At 37.3% G+C, this 24,999-nt stretch overlaps 1 long non-coding RNA gene across 7 annotated transcripts in view; it reads right to left on the reverse strand.

The window, feature by feature from the left end:
* Nucleotides 1-24,999, reverse strand: part of LOC113458777 (uncharacterized) — an 86,378-nt gene that overhangs the window by 52,372 nt on the left and 9,007 nt on the right. The window contains exons 2-4 of one of the 7 annotated variants that reach the window (XR_012580703.1): nt 24,927-24,985; nt 9,879-10,100; nt 9,640-9,674 (exon numbers count right to left, since the gene is read on the reverse strand). The exons of 5 other annotated variants lie outside the window; for them this stretch is intronic. This is a non-coding gene — a long non-coding RNA (uncharacterized LOC113458777). Of the gene's footprint in view, nt 1-9,639; nt 10,101-24,926; nt 24,986-24,999 lie in introns of all 7 variants that reach the window. One more of the 7 variants, XR_012580702.1, reaches the window with a different exon arrangement.

Raw genomic sequence — 24,999 nt, forward strand, 5'->3', positions numbered from 1 at the left:
CTTATCTAGAGGTTTTTCCCATATCATGCTTCATCCAGTATATGGCTTCTCTAACAATATTCTTTGAGGCCTGGGCTTCCTTTTGAAGTTCTTTTATTTTACCCTCCTTGATTTTTTGCATGTGAGAATCTCACTTTGATTTGGTTCCTGTAGGTCAAAGATAAACACTGAAAATCAGTGACCACCTTCAAAATGCAGATCGGTTTCCAGTTAGGCTGGACTAAATTGCAGCTGAAATTCTGGGAATATATTCTTTTTCTGTATTAACCACTCAGTCAACCTTTATAAGCAGATGACATGATTAAAATGAAGTTTGAACATTTTCTGTAAATTAATTCTCTCACTTATGACAAGAGCCTTCTAGTTTTCATTAACTTAAGTGCCATTTCCTTGGGACTCTTATTTTTACAGTTTCTAATCTACAGTTCTGTAATGACCTGGTCTCAGGAACATATTATGCTATATTTCCTTTCCCTCAGTCCTCAAGCAAGGGGCATACAGGCTTTTCATGAAAGGAAAAGGGACTGGCTCACTTTGGCATCCAGCTTCTGAGCGCATAAGATATTGCATTTTGCTGCTGAGAGTTTGTTTTGATGAATCTCTAGCTGCAATCCTCTTGGCTGCTTAACAAAGCTTCAGGTTTCAGTATCAGTGGTGAAAAGTCTTCTACCAGCTATTAATACCTCCTTATTCTTGGAGCATACCTTTCCTTACAGACATCATGTTGCCCATCACCTTGCACTGGTGTTAACTAAAAATTCATTTCCAGAGCTCCAACCACCACAAACAAGCTGCTTTGGCATCCAGGTGTTCAAGTGCAGAACTGTACCTTAGGGAACAGAAGTTACTTGTAAGCCTCTTTAGGAAGCACGGGGTAGAGTTTTGGGTTTGCACCTGTGTGACACTTTTTTTGAGTAAAACTAAGTAATTCCTCATCTATTTGTATCAGAAGCTCATACAGGATCTGTTCTCTAGTATCTTACACAGCCCTTGCCACAGTGCCAAGTACATTTACTCACTAGCCTTCCTGTAGTTTTTCAGTTGCCAGCTGTGATCTTAGGGTGACTTTAATATACAGGTAATAAATATCAGATTAATTTTATTTTTTCATCTCTTTCCTATCAATAGACATTGTTTATGTTTTATTATTGACAACAAAATGCATTAAAATATATCTGTAAAGTTAATTTCTTCTTTTTCTTCTAGTGCAGCACTAAGTAACAAAAACCTTATATATAAGCTCCTGAAGGGCAATAATCTCTGCTGTCAGGATCACTACCAAAGACATCTCTTTTTTTACATTGTTGGAATGTGTGTGTAAATGACACTGTTTTTTTATTTTCATACTTTCAAGTCTGTTCTTCAGTTATCCCACTTCTTTTCAGCTTTATCCACCTCATGCTTTCTGAAATATTCTTCCCATTTAAACAAATAATGTAAATAGCTGTAATATGTGCAAAGCCTGGGTGAGATAATGTTCTCTCAAAGCTTGGGAAATAAGACCAGATTTCAGTACTGGCTGATGAACTGATAAAAAACCAAATGAATACTTTCTAAGAAGATCCGAGCATCCAAAGTTGCAAAAGTCACAAGATATCTTGTAATGTCAGAAGTCAAATTTTGGGGCTGAGTTTTGTTTCGAGGGAGGAGAACTCAATGGTGGAGCAAATTTTGCATGTGTTCCTCATAAATTATTACATCATCACATCAGTTTTACAGAGTGACACTCTACAGACAGCCCCCATTTAGACTGTGAGCACCCTGCAAAGTACAGTAGTTCATTAATGAAATCTGAAATTAAGATGTAGCTATAAATACTGTGTTCTAGGGATAAGAATAAATCATTCAAAGCAAACTCTGAGTTGCTACATCTATATAGATAATAGGCAGCAGACAAGTTTAAACGATAATCAAATCTATAAGTGACATTTTCTCTAGAATATTATCTTATTTTATGGTGCTCTCCTAGTGGACATTACTTCCTGTATAAGATTGTTTCTCCTATAAGGTTCTGAGAGCACAGCATATGAAAGTACAGCAAAGAGAAGAAGAAAAAATGCCAAGCTGCAAATAAGCTACAGGGAAGGGCTGTGAAAGCATGTCTCTGAATCAGTCCATCTACAAATGTTTGAATGTGATCTTGAATATGTAGATACACTGGAAATACCTCTGTTTATACCAACTAAAATAGCTGGTTAGATAAATGCGTATAAAGAAATAGCCAGGTGTTCAAATATCTTTCCAGTCTTTGAAAACATTGCCATCCAAAGAAATTCAGTTAGCACATCTCATACATACACAGATTTGGAAAAAAATTAGGTATTTTTAATTTTTTTTTAATAACTTGGGCTATAGATGTATGCTATGTGAGTGTCATAAATTAGAGCCTGGTTTTATCCACAAAGTGAGACTCACTATTGCAAACCTTTTGAAAAAATCAGAATATATCTAGGTATCAAAATATCTGAAAACAATCCTATACTTCTAGGTTGCTCCTGAGTGGTGCAGTTGTATGTATGCATGCATGGCTCTTCCCACCAAGCACACAGATAACATGGTCTTAGGACTCCATAATTACTAATTATTAATTAGTCTTCCATCAAACACGGGTTGTTATTTCAACGTAATACTTCTGTATGTTCCAGTTTCAAATGCAGGCATATTTTTAGGATGGGTTTTATGTTTATGTGTATGAGTTTATGTTTATGCCTGTATGACTGTTTAACTGCACATGTCTAATTTCTGTGTATTGCACAAATGCACAAAATCTCTGTTTCAGGTCCAAAGCTACAGAAAAACACCCCCTTTTAACATCACCTACATGCAGAGGCAGTCGCCTTGGGTACTCAGTTACACTGCTGTTGGGCTGCCTTTTTCTTTAATTTCCCTTCCTGAAACCTTGGAGGCTTCAAAAGCCATTTATTTAATATGGCAGGTGTGGAAAATCTAAAGCACCTCTGGTTTCTTGGACATAAACTTTTTGTCTTGTCATCATTTGCTAGCTCAGCTGCAGTGAAGGAGAGGTGTATTACAGAGATTGACCTGAAATTGGAGGATTAGGCCCTATGAATATTTCAGACAGCACAGATCACTGGACTGGGATATCTCCATCCAGAATTGTTCGTAGCTCCAAACATCACAGCAGAAAGTCCTAATAGTGCTGTTGTATAGGTTAGTGTTCATTCAGATTTTTTTAAATCCCTACTTTCATTAGGAATACATCTAATTAAAGGTCATTTACCCCCCACCTGGGAGCCCCTTGTGCACGTCTGAATGAAGCAGTTCAAAACTCTGTCCTTTTCTCCTTCCATTTCACTCAAGTAACGACAGGGTTAAATTGCTAATAGAGGTTTCATGAGGTCTGCCAGAGCCCACTCTCCAACACTTACATCTGTTCAACAATTATTACAGCATTTTTGTCATAAAAAATTCAACACCCTGAGTGTCGTGCTAGCAAAACCTGAAAATTTATGCAGTGAATAGAATAGCTAATTTCTCTGAGGAAATGCAGGGGGGAAAATTACAGATTTAACTTAAATTCTCAAGTACTGTAGAGCACACATCTGACTCCCTCTTTAGGTTTTGTCACCATGTAGCATAAGTAGGAACACCATCTACAGTAGAGCAAGAAATCTTTGCAAAGCAAATTTATGCCTTCGAAGAAACAATGCCTAAAACTCAGAAGGGGGCTGTACTGGATTCATCGCTTTACCTCACAAAATCTCATTTAAATAATAAATTATTCAGATTATTCTCAGGATAGGGTTATTCTCCCACTACCTCTTGCTGTTACAGAGTGAGCCACACCCTCTGCAGGGTACAGGTAACCGTCAGATATGCGGAGACAAAAAGCCAACAGAAAAACAGTCTTTTGTCTCCTGAACTTTGTGTCTGGCTGCTTGATGTTTGTGGTAAAAGGCAAAAGAAAACAGAACCTGCCTCGCTTCTCCACAACGGTAGGAATATGGATTTTATGCTAAACCTAACGCTGTCTAGTTAAGATGCCAGTGGACTGGAACAAGATGCTAGAGGCTATAGCCTTCTATTCTCCAGGGCCGGACTCTTACTTCCAGTTCCAGGGGTTCAGCCGTAACCATAATTGCAGCCATGACGAGCGGGGAGCTCTTTCAGTGTCACAAGAGCAACAAAAAAAACAAATGGTTTGGGAGCAGAAGCGGGGGCCATTCTCAACACATGAGGTGCAAAGGGGAGGCTGCTGGAAGCGAGGACGAATGCCGAGCGTTCCCTTCCTTCAGGCTGAACCCTGCTGGGGTGATGGGAGCTGGACAAATGCTGCTGCTGCAGAGGCTCTCGTATGTGAGTTCAGATAAAAACTGTACATTGGCTCCAAGGGTATTTGCGGGGGCATTTTTGCCATTTTTCACAAACAGTGCAACAGGGTTACAAATGTACACACGCTCAGTGGAATGTCTGTAGGGGCTGGACCTGCTAGACCAGTCTGTCACTTGGGCATCGGGAGCCACAAGTCACAGCCCTCAGGGAGTTCATAGGGCCTGATTTGCTAGCAGTAGAAAAGCTGTTCATAAAAGATTTGCCTTTGGAATTAAGTGCTGGACCAAGGTTTCAAATAGACAGCATACCAGTGATGTTTGCATAGGAACTGCCAGATTTAGTTCTTACTTATTACTGCATTTTTTTCTGATATCCAGATTATTGATTTGGTTGCAAACAGTAACAAATGTGTAAGCAAACTTAGGTTAAATAAGAATAATTTTCACCCTAGAAATCAGCAACTAGTGCTAGCCCAGGGTCAGCTTTGGGAAGCCTGGAACCTGCAAAAACACTCTTTCAATGTTTATTGTCAGTCACTATGTCATACCTATAAAACCAAATGTTCTCAGAATATTTTTTTCAAATGCATATTTTTAATACTTTATTTTTGTGTAAATAAAAATTGCAAATTGGCAAAATGGTTTGCTCTTCCAGCTCCCATTTCTAAATTTCTGTAAATATTATGAGTTCATATGAGAAATGATAATACTTTGCTACTGGTCTCCTTTTCCTACTTTTTCCAGCAGTGGAGTCAGTACCCATGTAGGATGGCTGGCCATCACAGGACACAGATGCCAAGTGCTGGCAGATATTATTCCAGTGTCAGAATCTTTTTCCTTGTCAGACTCCCTAGGCATTTGTGTTAATGGCTCTGGAGCTGCCTCTGGGTCTGTCACGTGGGGTAGCAGCTGATGGGTTTTCTGCAGTTTGCTCCTGCATGACATCTTCCTTTAACTTGTCTTTGGTTCTGACGAATTTGTACATTATTACCTACTAGGAAATAAGTTCCTATAAATTTTGCACTGGAGCTATGATTTCTTCACAGATTTGTGTACTTCCCTCAGAGCTCACATGTGTGCATGTAGCACATCCTCTCAACAGCTTTGAATGGCATGCAGTTAAATTACATCCTGGCAACAAAGAAATATTGGAGCAAATTAAACTATTTACTGAGGATTTGTTTCTCCTTGCCCTTATCACCATCCTGTCCTCTCTTGCCCCCATTTTTTTAATGATTAGTGGATCATTCTTTATTAATTGAAGCAAATCTTCTCTCTCTTCTCTTCATTCATAGGCCAGAGGACAGCTTTCAGCCTGTAGGTTGTTTACAGACTGGTTGTGTGGATTATTGGCTGTTCATGCTGCATGAGTATGCCATTTAAATTTCAGGACTTTAATCCTGAAAAGATTAACTTCAACTCGGGTGGGTTGTTCAGAACACATGTTAATCTTTGCTGCACTGCAGCCTTTGAGGACCAGCTCCTATAAAGTCTTTGGAGGTAAGGAGCCCCAGACCTGGTCATCTGTGCTCCTATCCATCAGAGAGCCCCAAGTGTGAGAGAGCTCTGCTGTGAGAACCAGAGCAGGACAAAAGCACTCAGCAGTTTGCACTGGCGGCAGTGAATAGAGATGAGTCCCTGAGGAGAGCTGCTACGCTTGACTGCAATATAAATACTAAATGTAAACAAATTTGTAAAGCTAACCCACGTCATACTATCATTGCTGTTACTCGACTGAAATATTTTAAGAAGGAAAATAACTATTAGCAAGAGGCAAATTACACACTTTCATGCAAATTTTGAGAAACATTCATTGCAAACTCTGTGAATCTTTCCATTTTTGCAGGCACTTTCAGAAACACAAGGCAGTTGTCCTACACATTCACTGCTAGCAAATCGTGTCTCCAACAAAAGAAAATCGGCAATTTTATTTACAGTTGATTTGGGGTATATACAGTAAAAAATCTGTGTTTTTTCTTTCCCATTGTTTTTGCTTTGATAAGAATCTGTGTAATCTGGTTTGGGATCTATACCTTTCTTCCTAACTTGCAAGGGAAGTCCCATGGAGTCTATAATGTGTCAAGTAACCCTGTTTTGTAGCAACAGTCTTTGTTAATGTTGTTATCTTTCATTTCTTTTTGATAACAACAGTAACAAAAATCCTGCATCATATTTTCTGATTTCTGCTTAAGAGGGGAGGGAAGCCCCCTTTGATTGCTTTCAGGCTTCTCTGATGTAAGCAAGAAGCAGGCCTTGGCAATACGTTCTTTTCTTTGGTGGCAGACATGGATTCAAGACAGGCTGTGCCAAAGTGTCACTTCGCAGGACAGCGTCACAATTGGTCTTGTTCAATATAGAGTGCAACAAACTACTGAGCAGGAAGGGGGAATGTCATAAATGGATTTTACCATCAAAACTATGTTCAAGTTGCTGCACCATGAGCTAAACTTCAGAGACAGGTCCAGTGTAAGTGTTGAAGAAAAGGATCTGCCCTCAGGATTTCAGTTGCACCCTGCCCTTCGAAAGAAGCGAGGCTCTTTATATACTTTGTGCACACAAGCAAGCAGGAGAAAACCACAACTAACAGACTCAAACCAAAGTAAGGAAAACAGTGTTTAGTTAATTTTCTCTTTGCTTTAGAGATCTTCCTTGTTGATAGCATGTTCATATAAACTTTGCAGGCTCCATTTGCCCTTTTAGCTGCAGATTCATTCTTCATCTCTAAAAATAAATCCTTGCTAAGTTGAGGTTTTAAAACACTCTTGTAATACTCTGGATGAAAAAACACCTGCAGCACAGAGGAAAGACCTGATAAGTCCCCACAAATGAAAGCAACCAGGAAATTACAGTTCCCACCTCCTAAATGCTACCTGCCTTCAGCAATACAACTCTTCAAACCCATGCATAAAAAGCCAGCTACTCAGTTTTCTTTCTTATGCCACAAAGGAAAAAAAAGGTTTGAGGAAATATCTATAAAGCCAGCTAAAAAGGCTGGAGGGTCAAGGCCATTCTGCCCTAAGTTCTCCCACTTTTTGCACTTCCACCCTTAGTCCTGACTGAGCTCTCGAGAGTTACATACATCCTAGGGTCACTAAGACAAAATTCACATTCAGTATGATTTAAAGTCAAAATGCAAGCAATTACAGTAAAATATAGATTTATAAATATATTAAGTGGGGTTTTTTATATTTTGTATTTGAACTATTCTTCACATCCTTGTTCCTTATACAAAATAAGAAACTTTGGGGTTTTTTTTAAGTTTTATTTCATAACTTGGTCCTCCTTGCTATCTTTTGTAATCTGAGAGCAGAGAGACTTGAGCTATGTGTAAGTGACTGATAAATTTCTCTCCTTCTACACAGGCCAAAGACAGGCTCAGCAGCATCTACTCTCCTGTGCCAAAGCCACTCCTTGATGCAACAACACAATCTGTCCTTGAAGGGGGACATGAGCAGTTTCACCTCCCAAGTCCCAGAAAGTTTGGATTTTCCCACATACCTCCCGCAGGCTTAAATGCTTATTTTATCCTTATTATATTCTTAACCTAAAGCTATTTGGGCCTGATTTTTGGGTATACCCAGGCATGCACAAAGGTGCAGCAGCACAGATTTCAGTGGGATCACTTCTGCTGCACATCTGCACAAGCAGCAGCCCAAACAGGACCTCTGTTGGGTTTGAGTTTACCTGGCTTTCCTTCATACTGATGAGTCAGTACAGAGTCACAGCTATCTCTTATCCTCCCAGAGTATGGCTCCGTTTCAAAAACCCAAAATAGCAAAGTCTGCTGCACTGCCAAACAGGAGACCCAGATTAAAGAATTTCAGACAGCAGTCTATCACAAGCCCGTCAAAACCATGTATATCGTGCAAAATAGTGATCGGAGAGACAGATCAGGTGACTGAACCAATATAGCAGCGCAATATGTTCGCTACCTTAATTATCTCAACTTTTTTTTTTTTTTTTTTTTGGTAAGAAACCAAAACTATTTGCTTCTTCCCTCCTTATAAAGATATTTAGTGTTACTATGCCTATGGTTATGGAAATATTTTTAACATAGGCTTAGAAAAGGGGAATGGTTTTTGAAATAGGCCTTTTGTTTAAAAATGTGTGGGGCCATTGAGTTGGTACTCCAAAATAGACTTTTATGCAAAAATAGCGTCTCTCCACTGTTCCTTCTGTTTGTCCTTTCATCCCTCTCCTTGGAAGCTCATGAGGCTGTCTCCTAGCTTTTATTGAAGAATCAGCAACCAAGACAAACTAGTACACACAAGGGGAAAAACAGCAGAAAGGAAAAAATTTATTATTCTTTGAAAAATTGTCCTAGCACTGTTTTTAATCTGGGCACAAACAGAAATCTGTAGGTGAATACTGCTTCAGTTTGCTTCAGTTTATAACATGGTCATTAAATCCATATCAAACATGCGCATTTTAGAGTCAAATCCTCTAAGACAAAGAGATGAAATAAGTAATAATTTGATAGAAGTACTTATAATGAATTAGATTTGAAAATGTTGGAAAGTCATTCAAGGAAAATCCTTCTTTTACCTTACACTGAAAACATATCATTAGCTGTAATTTAAGTCAAGGTGAGGAGGGGAAGGGGGGTGAGAGGAGGGGAATAGGCATCACAGGAAACTCTTGAGTGAGTATTGTTTAATCCCATTTAGGGACACTTTGAACAATGACATATATATAATGAGATCTTTAAAATTCTTTGGTCAATCTCTAGCTAAAGGCTTTTACTGTGGAAAAAATTAGTAATTCAATACGGACTACACAGTCTTTCACATGCTTTTATTCTTGATTTGTTGAACATGTATAACATAAATTTCAAAACCAATCTATTAATGACTTAAATTGGAAACTGGTTTCCTTTGCTTTACATACAGCATTTCAGTAACAAGCATAATAACAGGTGGATCAATAGATGCTATTTGGTGCAGTATTTGAAGCATGTTAGCATTAGTCCTGTATCTCTATTATTGAACATTGTGTCAACAAATTCCTGTTTCAAGGAGGATGGCAAAAATATTTTCCAGTGTCAAGGTTATTTAACCACATGAAACGGTAAGAGTTTTTTTGTTTCCTCCTAACCTTGCTTCTTCCTTCTTCTTCTTTTAAATAATCCATGTTTTGATCAAATCAGTGGATGAAAAAAAATATTTTTGCATCAAATCTGTGTGCTGTCAACTAAGATTATGTTCTTTAGAATGGATAGTGGTTCTCGGAAGAAAATCAATTTTTTTTCTCTTAGAGAAACATAAAAAAAGAGAAAGTCACTAATGTAAACACAAATTTAGAAAGTAACAGAGACAAAGTGAGAGAGAACAAAAACAGTTGAGCTTACCATTTGAAGAATTTAGCTAGGGAATTATTTCCGACCTATAGTTCTCAAACACAGCATGAAAAGACAGAAAAATGAAATTTTAGTCATTAGAATTTGACAGCTCGCAGTCATAATATGCTGACATGTGTAACAGGAATTAAGGGGTTCTGCAGGCAGAATCAGCACTAATATTTTCTTAGGCAAATAATTTCTTTCAGCTCCATGAATCACACAGCACTGGAGAATCACTGGACACTTACAAGTGACAGGTATAATATAACTGTAATCTTCTTCATATCCTTTATTAAGCAGCTTTAATCCAGAGGTATTCATTGCCACCTAACTGGAACAAGGTTTGTATGCCACAAATAAAAAGGGACTCTATGTGATGACCACAGCAGGGAACAGCTTGATGGCTGTAGCCAAAACAAATTCTGCAACTTCTTGACACTCATCTGTAAACTGAAGGTCTATTTTTTCATCTGTGAAAAAACAAACAAAAAAAAAAAAAAAAAAACCACTTCAGTAGTCCACCATGGATGTACCATGTTTGACTAATGCTTGACCTCCAGGGTGGGACTGCACCAGAATTTCTCAGACCTTGAAGGTGTGAAGCATTCTTGGTTCCTGATCTTTAAGAAATCCATCAAACATACAGTAGGTTGCTGTCTTAAAATGTCAGGTTTGTGAGGAAAACCAACACATTTTATCTACTTAGTACTACAGACAAGTACACTTCAAAAGATTACCTAAGTTATTTCCCTTTTTACAATAAATTTTATAGATGCCAACGTGTTTTCTGGACCCTTTACAATCCTTTCAGAAGAACTCTTGGAGTTTTAACCCACAAACTCATAACTCAAAGACCAATCCCAAACACATATGATATTTGTGTTAGTTATATGTTGGACAACCCTATGGATCACATTTGTAGGGCTCAGGCAGCTGATGAGAGCTGGCTCAAGCTGGGAAGGTGAGCTCAGTTGGCTTGAGCTGTGTGGTATGGCAGCAGCTGAGCAGCGGGTAACAACGGCAGAGATACAGCATTGCTTTCACACTTCAGCATATGATTCATGCAGAATATGAGTGACTCACATGCAGCATGTCATACCCAACAAAACTGAGCATACTCGGGGAAAACCTCAATGTAATAGAAGTGCCATGCTCATGCCCTAATCACCTTGTAGAATTAGCTGGGATAAATCCCTACTGCCCCCTGCTTTATCACTATTAGCTACAAAGAGTCAAGGATGAACTCAACATGCTGATTTCAGAACATTTCTCCAGTAGAATCGCTGGCATTTTATGAGCACTACATCATAAGGCTTGTTTCCAGCAGGTGTAACTTTATAACATCCAGGTCAGGTGTGTTAAGCAACAGGGGATGCATTTCTTTGGCAGTAATCTGCCACTGTGGCACAAACAATCAGGGATGAGTATCTGACTCAACAAACAGCTGTTGAAATTCTCCCTTGCTTTTTGTTTCTAAGCAGATGGCACAACCCACCCAGCCTGTACCCTATGCTTTGTGCAAGTTCAACAAGCTCTTCAGCCGGTGCAGAACCAGTTCCTAACTCAGAACCATAAATCTGCCAACTTCTCTTTGCATATCCTTGAATCCTGCAGAGAGGATAAAAATATCTTTGGAGCTGACAGTCTTTATGTTTTTACAGTTCTTTGTTGCATAAACCCTGTGAAGGCAAAAACCTTGGTAGCCAAATGTTTCCAGGTAGTAAGGGATTGGCCAAGGGCAAGCGGTGCTACTGGAATACTTTTTGACAGTTTGTCATTGGCTGTTGGGGGCTTAAGGACTGTCTTTTAGGGCTACAAGGAGGGTTAGTCATACTCTTCCATCACTTTAGTTCTCTCTATATATTCATCTCTGTTGACCATAAATAAAATTCTTTGTCAAATCCATGAAAATTTCAAAAGGTGAAAGCAGAAGTAGTTCAGAGAAATTAAATAGCGTACATCTTGGATCCTGGATCAGCTACTCCTGCATCAACACTCTGAACTCCCTATGCTTTTCTGAAGCTTATCATATGTATCAAAAATTTTTCCTTCTGTCTTTCCTCCTCACTTGTATGCCAGTTTTTTTTCTTCCAGTTTGAATTTTTCCTTCTAAAAACCCATCCCCTTCATCAGAAGAGAATTTGATTTATGTGCCAAGACCCGAAGAATTGCTATGCTCCCTTCTAAAACTTTTGTTTCTATTTCCATGAATTCAGTACTAACTCTAGATATGTGAACTTTTGATGTGTTAAATTATCATCTAATGTGTTAAATTATCTGATGTGTTAAATTATCATCTTCTGTCTTTTGCCATGCCCTGTATGCCTTCCTTTGGATTTGCACTTGAAGATGCACTCACCTGAAAACATACTCCAGACTCTGCAGAGAAAGAATGAAAAGGATGAATAAATGAATTCTGCTTGAAGTGACAGTATGTATTATGAAAGAAGTTTTAATTTCAGATAATAAAGACTGAACCCTACTCTCCAGAGGCCTGTGATAATGAGCAGACTAATGGTGGCAAACCCCACCTCTCAAAGATACTGCACTGTGTTCATGGGCTCAGCACTGAACCAGCAGTGCCCTTTATTTCTTCCTCTTTGGATCTGGCATGTGTCAGTTGAGGTATCCAGAGACAGCACAGATGCCCAAACGTGGGCAGGAAGCCAGGTTGCAGGGCTTACAGTATAAATATATATTTTTTTTAACTTCATGCATACCCTTTTTCCCAGTAAGTGTGTTTTTCGGGTTTAGAAACTCTGTGTTCTTAGCTATTTTAAGAAACCTGAAGGGTGAGAGATGGAGAAGCAGCAGACATGTTGGCAACAAAGATCGCTCCATGAACAGAATGCCAAGATTAAAAACAACCAAGGGAAAAAAGGAAGAAAAAAAAAGGAAAAAGGAGGGATACCTTTGACTTTTTCTTGCTCTTTCATCTCAAAAAATTGGCTCATCTGAAACTGTTGGTTTCTGGCAAAGATTTGATATCAAATGAGAGAAATAGCATGTTCCTGAAGCAAGGTGATTTCCAAAGTGAGGCTAGATGTGCATTCAGCTTCTTCTACTTGGCAGCTATCATGAAGGGCAGAAAGATTTACCATTTCTTCAGAGGGTATATAACAGGGTTGCCCCAATCTGTCAGGAAGTGTTAGAACTCAGTAAGACTTGAAGTGGGATTTAAAAGTTATTGAAGCTCATTTGTTCACAATGTCAGGTGTGGATCCACCCCAATCAAAATTAAAGATAGGAAGAAGGAAATATTGCAGAGTCCTAAAAGGAAGTTCTTTACACAATCAAGCTTAGTGAGAACACTAAATAAGGAGCGAAAATGCAGAAGTCCTTGCAGTTACTGTATATCAGCTGATCTGTTGGACCATAGGCACATGAATTCTGTTTGTCTATACCAAATGGAAAAGGGTAGTTATGCATTTTATATTTACAGTGTGTGTGTGTGAGAGAGCAGAGAGAGAGAGAGAGAGAGAGAGAGAAAGAAAGAAAGAAAGAAAGAAAGAAAGAAAGAAAGAAAGAAAGAAAGAAAGAAAGAAAAAGAAAATGAATGAGGAAATGAGAATGTTATTTATAATACCAAACTGATTTTTGGATGCTGTCTTACAGTTTGTATGAGAACATAAGGATGGGATATTAACTAAGGCTCTACATAGGGTTTTTGCATATTTAAGAAAAAGAAATCTAAAAAATAGCACTGCATAACCTCTGCAAAATGGGTCACAACTGGACTAGAAGTAATTGCAGAAGTCCCATTTTGTCTAACAACATTTCTCCAATGGTCTGTCCAGATTTCTGTCTAATCTAATCTATCCATACGCCTATCACTTTGAAAATGACTTGCCATTTTTCACATTTTATTAATCCACCTTTGAAAATTCAAAATATGATTCAGAAGCAGGAAATGGCCTTGTGAAACAAAAATAATAAGTAAAAACACATGCCTAAATCTGCGCACTGTCTTACTATACAAGAATTAAAATGCATACTGCATCTCAAAGATCTTTTTTATTCTTTCAGAGCAAGAACTAATGGAATAAGGGAAAGAAAAGTTTCCACGGCCCAGATATGTCTTTGCTGAATCACTTTGTAAGGTGTGGACAATTGAGTCATAAACTTTCACACTACAGATGGCTGTGTTTCTTTCATAGTGAATCAAGCTCTAAAAGATCTGTGACACTTTATGTTATATGTTAACTAGAGAGGCATATTATGTAAAAAGCACATAGGGTTTCACATGCACTAATGCTCTCTGCACAAGAGAGCATCATTTTCAATATTCTCTCATAAAACCAGCTTCCATTTTTATTTACTAAATTTCTTGTGCAATTGCCTGAAGTACATTCATACTGCTATCAGACTTGCTGGAGATCCTGCTTTGTAGAGCTTCACAAATTTATTAAATGCATTCTTTTATATCCCATAATTTATTTTTTTTTTACTTTGAAATAAAAAAATTCAAAACATAATATCTTCCTATATTGGCACTCCAACTAATGCTACTTTAAGAAATGGAAGAAAATACAAGCAACTTGATATATATATGTGTTTTCCCGTATGGTAAAAGTGTCCAAATATTTTAGGCACATTTTAGAATTTTAGAGTTAATATGACAATGCAAAAATACTTGCTGTCTATCTTAAACCAAGTCTCTCTTCAATACAAGGCCTCACAACAGAAATACTGATATCTGTAACTACAGGTGCACAATGTACAGTTACAACGATACTGTAAGGGTTTAAGAGCTCCAGTAAAAATTTCTATTTATTTTTTGATTGCAAGTATGCTCCTTATAAACATTAATTTTAAAACCAGTAAAAAAATCTTAAAATCATGCTTCCCCAGCTGACAGGTGGTTCTGTGCCCATGAGCTGAAGGGCAGCCACTGAAGAGGATCAATAGATAGAACAAAGATTAACACTTTGTTTCTATGAGCAGAGAACATTTTGTTCTCATTTTTCTAAACCAGTAGAAGACTGTTACACACTCTAAAATTTGTTTCTAAGGCAATTATAAATAACTGTGTATTTAAAACAAATAAAAATGATAGGCAAAAAAAAGATTACAGTCCACCTCTCAAGATATATTTACTCTTCTTTGGACACTATTGCTTCGCATGAACCTATAATTTATTATTGAAGAGGAATTTTCATAATTAGAAAATGGACTGTATTCATTACTATGCTACCAACCAGAAAGGGGCTGATGCTGGGGATTAATCCCTGGATTTTTGAAACTTTTTCTTCAAAAACTGTGTCATCTGAGCTTTTCTGAAGATATAAAAATGTGTCAGGCTGAATTAAAAACTATGTTTTAGATGAAGCTGCCTAAACATCTTGACCCAGCAGATAAAAAGTTCTTGGAGTAACTGAAAGATCACATTTCTGTCACATCTCTAGGTGCACAAACTAAAGGAAACAGTAAAAATAGGTAGTGGATAAAAAGACAGACACAATGAGAACAGAAGTTTTCAACTCTCTCTCAGTGTCTTTTGAGATACAGATTATTTCAAACACACTAAAGATTCCACACAGATCATTGGTCTCATGATTCAAAGTTTGTTATTAACACTTTTTAGCTTGAAGTAAGAATCATATTTCCTAATATATAATCTACATAAGCACTAATATACCTAATTTGATTTTTTTTCAGCTTTTATCATATCCCCTCAACCAGGTTGACTGTGCTGAAAAGGTCCATGCTAAGTCTGTTTCACAGACACCATTATTCCCATTCATCTCAAATTTCTGACAAAAGACAAACTTTTGCTGCCACTTGGTTCCCAACTGAAGGCTAAAATTGCAAGTATGGTGTCTGTTTTAGAATCTCCCAGATCTTAATTCTGTTGTGATCTTTAAATACCTTGAGGTATTTGGATGTAGTAGATGGAAACCTAAGCCATGGAAAATGTGTTTCATTATGACGATACAGAATCTGCGGATTGTTCTCACTTAAACTGCAGCTCTGTAATGTTTGCTACCAGTCTTCAAAGACATTTGAGCCCATTTTGCCCAAATGAGCCACTGTGAGCTCTTCCCTTTTGTCTTATCTTCCTTACATCACTTTGGTGTTTCAGGTGTGCATTAAAACCTCCTGCAGTTTTCTGTTTATTGCACATAAGCTCTTTTACATGTGGCACAACTGGAGTTTCAGACACTCACTCAAAATAACCTGCTCATTAACTTAATTCTACACCCACATCTTTAGACAGATTATGAAGGTCTTGCAAACTAATTTGTCCCACATAATTAGGTCCTGAGAGCTTTGCAATATACTTTCTTACTATGCTTTAAATTCCAAAAAAAACCTCTTTGGAGGTAATTTGACACATAAAGTGCATGCAGTCCTCAGTGTGTTTGCCACATGTTCTGCTGTTTCCTGCTATGTTAATATGCCCTTTCATCATTTCCTCTCACCACATCCTCTTAACTGTGCTTCTTTCACCCCCTCCTCCACACACTTTCACTGACTTATCACTACTCCTCAGAGAGTTTCACTTACACTAGGAAGTGGCATCTGTAATAGAACCAGTTGGTTATAATTTAGAGAAGAAATTATGGCAAATAATCAACATTTTGAGTTTTAGATCAGAATATTTTCAGGGCAACTTTCAACTCCTGTTTCTACTCTTTTTGTTCCAGCCACAGCTAATTATCTTCTTGTCTGTGTTCATACCACATTGAACAAGCCCATTGAAATGCATTTTACTGGCAAGTTCAGAAAGATTGAAAATGAGTGCTAACAAAATGATGCTTTCCTGAGCAAGGGCAGGTTTTGATAGACTTACTCAAGTAGGAAGCAATATGATCTCCCAAGGAATAGAGTACCAAAAAGTGGATGTTAAAAGTGCTCCCAACAGAATCCTTAACTCCCTTGCCAAAAGACATTTAATGTGCAACCATCTCTACTGTAAAACAAATGCTGAAGAGGTGCAGTCAGTGATATTTGCACAGGTTCATTCTCATTAAAGGCTTTTATAATAGCATTCACTCTGGTGTAAACTTTTAAAAATTGACTTCTAGATCTATTAATCCCCTTCATCTCCTTCTCAGGAGCTTAATGTGTGACATTGTAGCTAAAAGGACTAGCTTGGTCCTTAGTTGAATAAACGGGAATACAGAGTAGAAGCAGAAAAGTTACATGTGTTTTTCATGGCAGTGGGAACAGTCCTAGAAGGGTTAGAATGATTTTGGAGCAGGAAAGACTTCAGAAATGCAATCGGAGGAGGACTCAGAGTGAAGATGTAAATAACTCTGAGTAATGCAAAGGATAACTTGATTACAGTTTAAGCACATCTCTAGAGATATATAAGGATTTAATACTAGTGGAATCTTCATCCAGAAAGGGAAAAAAAAAAAAATTTTTACAAAATTGCAAATATCAACAGCTAAAGACTAAAGCTGTATTCCAGATTCTCAGTGTTAACAGCATTGAAACCTCTAAGTGAAACCTCCAAGTGAGGTTTAGTGTGGATTATCCCCCACTGCAACTATCAAATGTGTTACTGGATAGTTGAAAAAGGTAATACTTATCTAATGACAGCTGTTAGATTTGAAGCAAGAGTTAATCCAGAGAAGGTCGATAACCTGAGATATGCAGATAAAATTTTTAATTTGGTCTACCTTGTTTCTAAAAAGAATTGTTGCAGTTCTTTGCACACTTGTGGGAGGGCACACTTGTGATACTCCTTTGGCTGTGACACTCTCAGCCTGGTCACTGCACAGCCAACATCCCCAACAACAGCTTTCTATTAAGGGATAGAAAGGGAGGGACTCTCAGGAGAATGTAATTGTTGAATGCCTATGCAGTGGGACCCTGCGTTGTCTCTTTTCTGGCAGTGTCAAGGATTCCTCTGGAATCTAGAGCTCCTGAATTATGATTCAAAACAGCAGCATTAAAAACCTGCACCTTTTTTGACTGTACATGAAGTCTGGGATCCTGACTATACAGAGTGGGATGGCAGGACAGTCATGCACAAGTATTCTGTCCTTGCAACCCCTACTCCTTTCCTATAACCAGAATGGAGGCTGTATGTGCAAAAATGAGAGGAATGCTGCTTCTCTGTTTTCTCCTCAAAATCACACATTCTGCTGTGACCTTCCCTTGTGCTGTTTCACTTCCCTTGTTTATTTCTATCTCTTCACCTTGTTTGCAGAGTAGAAAGCCAGGCTGTGAGAGGAATTGCTGGGATCCCTGCCTAGTGCAGAGAATTCTGCTCCTGGGGCTATTTTCTACCCTGATGGATCTGCCCACAGCTCTGCCTCTGCAGTGGATGTTTCCCAGGGTCTGCATTGGCTCAGTTTGTTCAGTCTTCATCACTAAACATCATGTTATACATTGGGATAATGCTTCTGTGCTGAGTGTATGCATTTGCCTGGCTGTGTGGGCACAACAGGCAGGATTAAAAGTGTTTTCCAAGGTTCAGCGCTGAGCATATAATGACTGTCACAGGGGAGAGCCACTTCCCTAAATGATGAAAGAGCAACACGCCATTACACATTATTTAAACACTCTCTGACATCTCCTGCAAATGCATAGCCACAGTGGAGTGGCAAACTGTGTCTTGCCACACAGCTACAAAAAAAATCCAGTGTTTTCTGCACTGAGGACAAGCATCCTCAGACCATGTCAGGCAGAGCATTATTACAGAGATTATGGTCTACTCCTCATTCACCGTGAAACCTGCCTTCCTCACTTCACTGTTAGAGAGAGGCCAGAGCAAAAACTGTACTCCAGTACTGAAGAGTTGGAAAGACCACCCTTTTCCTCTTTGCTTATCCCTCATCCATGGTTAGCACAGGAGACAGCATTAGCTCAGCACTAAAAGGAATATTTTCACCAAGAGTAGATTAACTTCTGTTTGCCAAAAGCAGAAGATCTGTTGGTGGGTGCTGCAAGAGTCTGATGAAGTGGGATGCACCCTGGCACTGTGGCCTAGCACTGAGATAGAATTTCAGGACTTTCCTGACCTGGCTGTCACCAAATTATCCTAAGTGAAGATGGAAAAGATGAATGAAAATGTATGAGGCTGAAGATACCCTTTTGAATGGAGTTTTTTTTCATGATATTATGGAAGCAGGATTTAAGTATGTGCCCCTGATCTGTCTTGTGCATGTACATAAAGAACTACTATGCAAATCCTAGTTTAGAAGAAAAGTTTATCTTGACTTGTGCAACTAAACATCCCTGAAATCAGGAGGTACCACAAACAATACCGATTTAACAATAGAAACTCTTTGTATTTCACTTCACAGTTACCTCTGAAAATAACTGGGATTTCAGACTGAACAGGAAGGTTACACCAGCCACATATGAATTGATGTTTATTCTTAAAAATAATAATTAATCTTTCTAAATGTCAATCTATTTATATACAACAGAAATGAGTCACTCTCATTTCACATTAATGAGGAACCATCTTCTTAATGGCTTATGCAGACACAAATATGCTGCTTTCTTGAAGAACACAGCAATATAGAAAGAAACACTTCTGTTAAAATTCATGCATAATCAAAACAAATTGAATATCCACTTTTATTTCCATAGGGAACAGAGCTATAAAGATTAATGCTAGACAATGATATTTAATTAAAGGTTATTTACTTTATAAGTACTTCCATGTTTTCAAGAGTGGTCTCCTCATATGAGACAGGAAGGTGTAATGCATTTCTGAGCCATCTAACAGTCGCAGGTGGGGGAGACCAGTTCTGATCACAGCACAGTGCTCACAGCGATACTGACAAACTGTCTAGAAAAATTTTTCACATTAAAGAATTCTGGTGTTAAAGAATTTAAATGCATTTTAATTGACTTTTCAAAATTCCATTTTTTATTCACAAACACGCCTGAACACAATAACAGGAATTCATTTTTATATGCATTATTCTCTCTGATGGCATGTTATTGTACTGTACATATACTCCTCTCTTAATTTTTGAGAAACAAAATAAAAGGTTATGCTCTTCCAGGTAATAACCAAATAAGTTTCCTTTCCTTGGGGACTATGCTGTTGCTGTTTTCCAGACTACTTCTTTTTTTAATAAATTGTTAACTACTCAGTGAAATAAAGGGAACTAGTTTGTGTACGAATGCAGATACTGACATGAGGAATTAAAGGGAGAAGAGAAGAAAATTGCACTGTATGGCACTTTCATTTGTTTTTTGAGGCTAAAATTTACAATTAGACTTTGAAACACCAACTTCTGAGAGAAGATTTATTTTTAGAATGCAAGAATTTTTGGGATATATGTAGCTGATGATTATTTCTCATCAGTGTGAACACACAACCCCAAACCCAACACTTTCAATAATAGTTGTATTAGCCATCTACAGCTACAAGACTGTTTAAAATACACAAATAAAATGGCTTTATTTGGATTGTAATTAACATGGCAAATATCACAATATTCCACAGGAAACAAACATTCCCAATCTATGTATTTTATTTCTTCAGACAACTGGCAAAGTATATTTTACTGCAGAATGCTTTATTGCTTCTTAACTATTCACCCTACACAGTATACATAAAAGCTTAATGAGTATAGCTGCATAAAAACTAATTTTAATGCTTTTAAAATCAATGGTGAACAAAATGTTGTTTAGATTGTTTTTCAAACAACTATACCACATCTGATCCTTTGAGGAAAAGCAATTACTTCTTCTTGTCATAGCCAATACATTTCTTCATTCTCCCATTTCAGTTGTACCATTCTTAGGGACCTTTACACCAGCTACAATGCAAACAGTTAAACATTTGAGCAAATATAAAATAATATTGTTATTAAATGTCTAATCAATAAAATGCCACTTCCACTAATAGGCTAACACCGAGGAGGGCAAGGGGAGTAAAAAACAAAGAGTTTTTTATTCCGAACTAACAAATAGTATATGCAAGTTTGACTAATGAAATACATCTTCAAGGAAAATTTACAGAAAAAAATTATTTAAAAGTATACAAAAATCTTTATAAAACAGATTCTATAATCTAGATTTAGCTCCTGCTTCTTTTAACCACTCTGCAAGTAAACATCATCTTTTTTGTATTTTATAAAGGAACATCAAATGTAATCATTTTTTGTAAGTTTCAACTGCTATAAATCTTTGGGAACTTAATGCACACCTAATTTATGCAATTGCTTTGGTAGCAAGGAAATCATCATTGTTTAGTGTTTTGTATCTCTGTCATTCTCTCACAGAGAATTTTATTACAGTAGGCACCACAATTGTTGAGAGTTTCTTAGCATTTATATTAACGAGACCAATTTTTAAGGTACGTAATTCAGTCATAAAAACTGAGATCATAGCCTGAAAGAGTTAGTTTGTGAATTTCCAAACGTGCCCACACACACTCACAGAGACACACACACACATTTTCTGATTTAAATACTTCTTTTTCTTTCCTTAACCTGCACTCCTGAAGTCTAAAAACTATTTTCTTCCTTTTTTAGCAATTTTTGCAGACCATCAGGCCAGAATACTGACTATTTCTGTGCTACAGTCAAAGAAATAAATAACAATAAAAACAACCAACCAAATGGCTGAGGAATTGAGGATTATAAAGCATCCTTAACACATACATGAAAGTCACTTTCCAAATGCACTTGTAATGTATTCAATACTATGTTTCAGAAATAGAAAAACATACATGTTATTGAATGTGCACTGCTGTTCATAGGTTTTTTTTCTGGACACATACATGAAGTGTGTATTGAATCTATAGTAAGAGTTGTGCAGTAACATTACTAAATATGCTTGTGTATAGCTCACATTCTCCTGTCACTGCAGCACAGCCTCTGTTGGCAATGTTACAAGTAGGTGTTTCTTTAAAAAATCATGTTTCAGAAGTTTTTTATGTGCAAGGGCTGCAGTTTCAAGCTCTGCTTTTACCACAATACTGCAGCTGGGTTTGGGACAACTTGCTTTTACCACTGTAATTAATTCAGCCATTTGGAAAGAGGGTTTTGTGGAGCATTTTCTTAACCTCCTTCTGTAGCTGCCTGTCCCAATAAAAATCTTCAACATCAAAGGTCTTGTAATTTCTAAGCAGAGTTATGTAAGTGCTTCTTTTGTAATTATTTTGTTTCTTCCTTCAGCATGTAAATAGTTAGACAGCAATAGACACAACAGAACCTGAGAACAAAAATACAGGCCCAGCCATTTCAGTAAGGAATTAAGTAAAAAATCGGGGGGATAAAGAGTAAAAAAAAAAAAAAGAAAGAGATTGAATTTCAACTTTAAGGTAATAAAAGATGGAGATGGAGGTGCCAATGAAATCTGCCGAAACTAAATTTCAGAAGCACGGCTTTCTCATCTTGAAATGTTACACCCATAAAAGCAGCCTATAAAATTAATCTACCTGGAGATTTTCCATGTTAAATCAGCTCAGAAATAACTGTTGAGCACTTATGGCATTATATCTAAAATACATATTCTCCTGTTGTCCATATATCAAAATCCTGTATATTTTGAAAAATAAGCTCCGAGCTGCACTGAAATGTTTGTATTATAAGAAAGAACAGTAATAAAGTATATCACTTTCAGGGGGATTTGACATTTGTAAGCGTTCTCTAAAAATTTGCATTGGGTTGCAGTATTGGGTGAGAATGTTGCTCAAAGCCTCCTAAATTCACTTTTTTTTGACAATAAGTATATGGGACAGTTAAAAAAAAAAAAAAAAAGGCAAAAAACATATCTTTTCCACCTGCATCCAAAAATGAAATTCCTAAAATGCTATTGTTGCCCATTAACTAGAGTGAAGCATGGTCCATTCATATAAACTCTTTCATTCTGTTTGCTCAAGGGAAAGGGACATTCAATATGAGAAAAAGAATATGAATGGAATAATTTCCAAGGAAAATAAATTTACTTCTCACAGGAAAATAATGTGTGTTTTCAGTTTGTCAGTACTGAAAATAAAGATCATTTAGATAACAGTATTCATATTCTAATCAATTTGCTCAAATCAGGTTCTTGTAAAAATAACATGAGGTATGTAATAATTTGTGCAAATTCAAAGGTAGCATTTTTTTCCTGCCTAGAAGGCTGTAATAGGCAAAGTAGCTGATACAAGTAGAGAAGGAAAAAGAGAAAAAAAAAAAAAAAAAGATGAGAAAAAGATTCCATACATTTGGGTCCTTTCCAAGAACTTTACCACGTTTTGCAGATTCTCAGTTTTCAAATAAAGGTGTCTTAGCCTTTTGAATTGTGGAGATATTCCTGCCTCTGTAAATCAATGTGTTGTTTCTAGCCAGCCTTGCAGAAATCTGCCTACAACCAGTCAGACAGAAACAATAGGAGTGACAATTATATGTACTCTTTTCCCTTCCTCCAAAATTATTGTGGTTTTGCCTTAAAATTGCATGGCAATTTTATTAAAGGATGTGTTAGTGTTCAAAACACTAAGTTAGAATTGAGCAGGGGTTGCACTGCAAAAGTGCATATAACTAAAGTTTACAGACTCCTTTTTGTTTTGCTTATACAATGTCATTTTGTGTTACTTTTATTAACTGAGCATTGCAGATTAGTCAGGGAGATGAATTCTGTAAAGAAATAAATTTGGGATGAGCATTTGGATTTTATCAGGTCTGGATTTTTAGTCAAATATGGTGTTTCAGGCAAAGTTATTGAAAAGGGGGAGAAAAAAGCCAGTTGCAGACTGAATTGAACCAAGTCAAACCACTGTTAATGCACTGCATTCCATGCAGGAAGCAGCTTCAGAAAATCTTGATTAATGTGATAAAAAATGTATTAGTGAAATATCTCAGCATTTCAACCGACATAGCTGAGTTCAGGACATAGTCCAATCCTTTTTTTTTCATTTGCTCACCTGAAACTCCCATTAAAATCTGTTTTGCCTTCCTGTTCCAGCTGTTTATAAATTACCTTAATTTACTTCTCCAAAAATCCACCTGAACTTCAGTGAAACATTTGGTTTCACAATTTATCGAGTGTACAAAGGTGGTGTGGTACAGCATGTTGTTAATGTGCTTTATATTTCTGAATCTGGAAGCTCTCAGCGAGTTAAACATGTTCACTCACGTTTCTGACACATTTATCTGCAGAACGGGTTCAGAGGTGGACATTCTTTGATGTGAAATCAAGGTGCTACAGAATTCTGCAGAATCTATAGAAATACCTCCACAGATTTTGCCAAAAAACCTCAGCAGATTTATATTGGCCCTGCCAATGACTTTCTGTTTAACTTGTAATCAAAACAACTCAAACCCAGTTACTGTTTGCATATCTGCCAAGCCTCTCAATTTCAGCAGTAGGCAGCAGACTCTCAGTATGACAGCCTGTCTTTCAGATTCAAGCTGAATCTGCCAAGGCTCCACTACAGAGGCAACTGGTAAATTAAATGCCAACAAGCAAGGACATTCATGTACCTTTACACTCTGCACATGAAGAGACATCACAGGCCTCTTCATTCTAATGGGTGCTTTGTGTGTTTTGGGCTGCAAAGTAAAGAGTGCCTGCTCTTATGCATAATGAAACCATTGCATATATATTAGTTTAGCTGCATTGCTCTAATTCTATGGTCACAAATTACCTAAGAGGTTTTCCTGTTACAGAAAACCAGAAAATCCTTTTGTTAGTGAAATTAACACACTGAAATAGAGCAGAGAAAGAAAAAAAAATCAACTTTTAAGCCCTCTTACACCTAAAGACCGCAGATAACATTATGTAGCCAGGTTACAGCAGAGTCATTGTCAAGGGTAACCGAAAAAAAGAAACAGTCAAAATCATACTGTCAAATCTTTAATTCTCTTGTTCATAATATGGGCACGCTCTCTGATTCTGAAGAGGAGGATCTTTTTAAAACCATCAGTACTGCTGATTATTCTTTATACCAAGCAGAAGATGTTAATTATATTTATGTAATATTGACTCTTATTAATACCTACAACTTGCATGAGACTTTTTGATTATTGATAGCTGATGCAGTCTCTATTGCCAAGCTTAGATTGTATTAGAGATTTTGAGTGCACAACCATAATACAACCAGAGATATTAATACCACTGAGCATAAATAACAGCACTTGACAGACTCAAGTAGGGGGAAAAGCACTAACACTGGTTACTCTAATGGATAGAATAAATGATAGAATCATATAATGAGTTTACAGCAGCCAGGTTTAGTGAAATCTATTTCTGAAGTAGGAAGGGAGGGGGGGAAAGGTAGCAGTTTTGGTAACAGAATGAGGGTATGAACACATTAAAAATTAACCGGGTGTTTTCAGATAATTGAAAGAAAAAGCACCGACATGGGAAATTTAGCTGTTGTAACTCACATGGCTCTACAGTGGGCTTTATCACTGTATCCTGTCATGGATTTAATCTGCCATCACACCTGTAAATGAAAGA

The sequence above is a fragment of the Zonotrichia albicollis genome, chromosome 6, assembly GCF_047830755.1.
Source record: "Zonotrichia albicollis isolate bZonAlb1 chromosome 6, bZonAlb1.hap1, whole genome shotgun sequence".
Taxonomy (NCBI): Eukaryota; Metazoa; Chordata; class Aves; order Passeriformes; family Passerellidae; genus Zonotrichia; species Zonotrichia albicollis.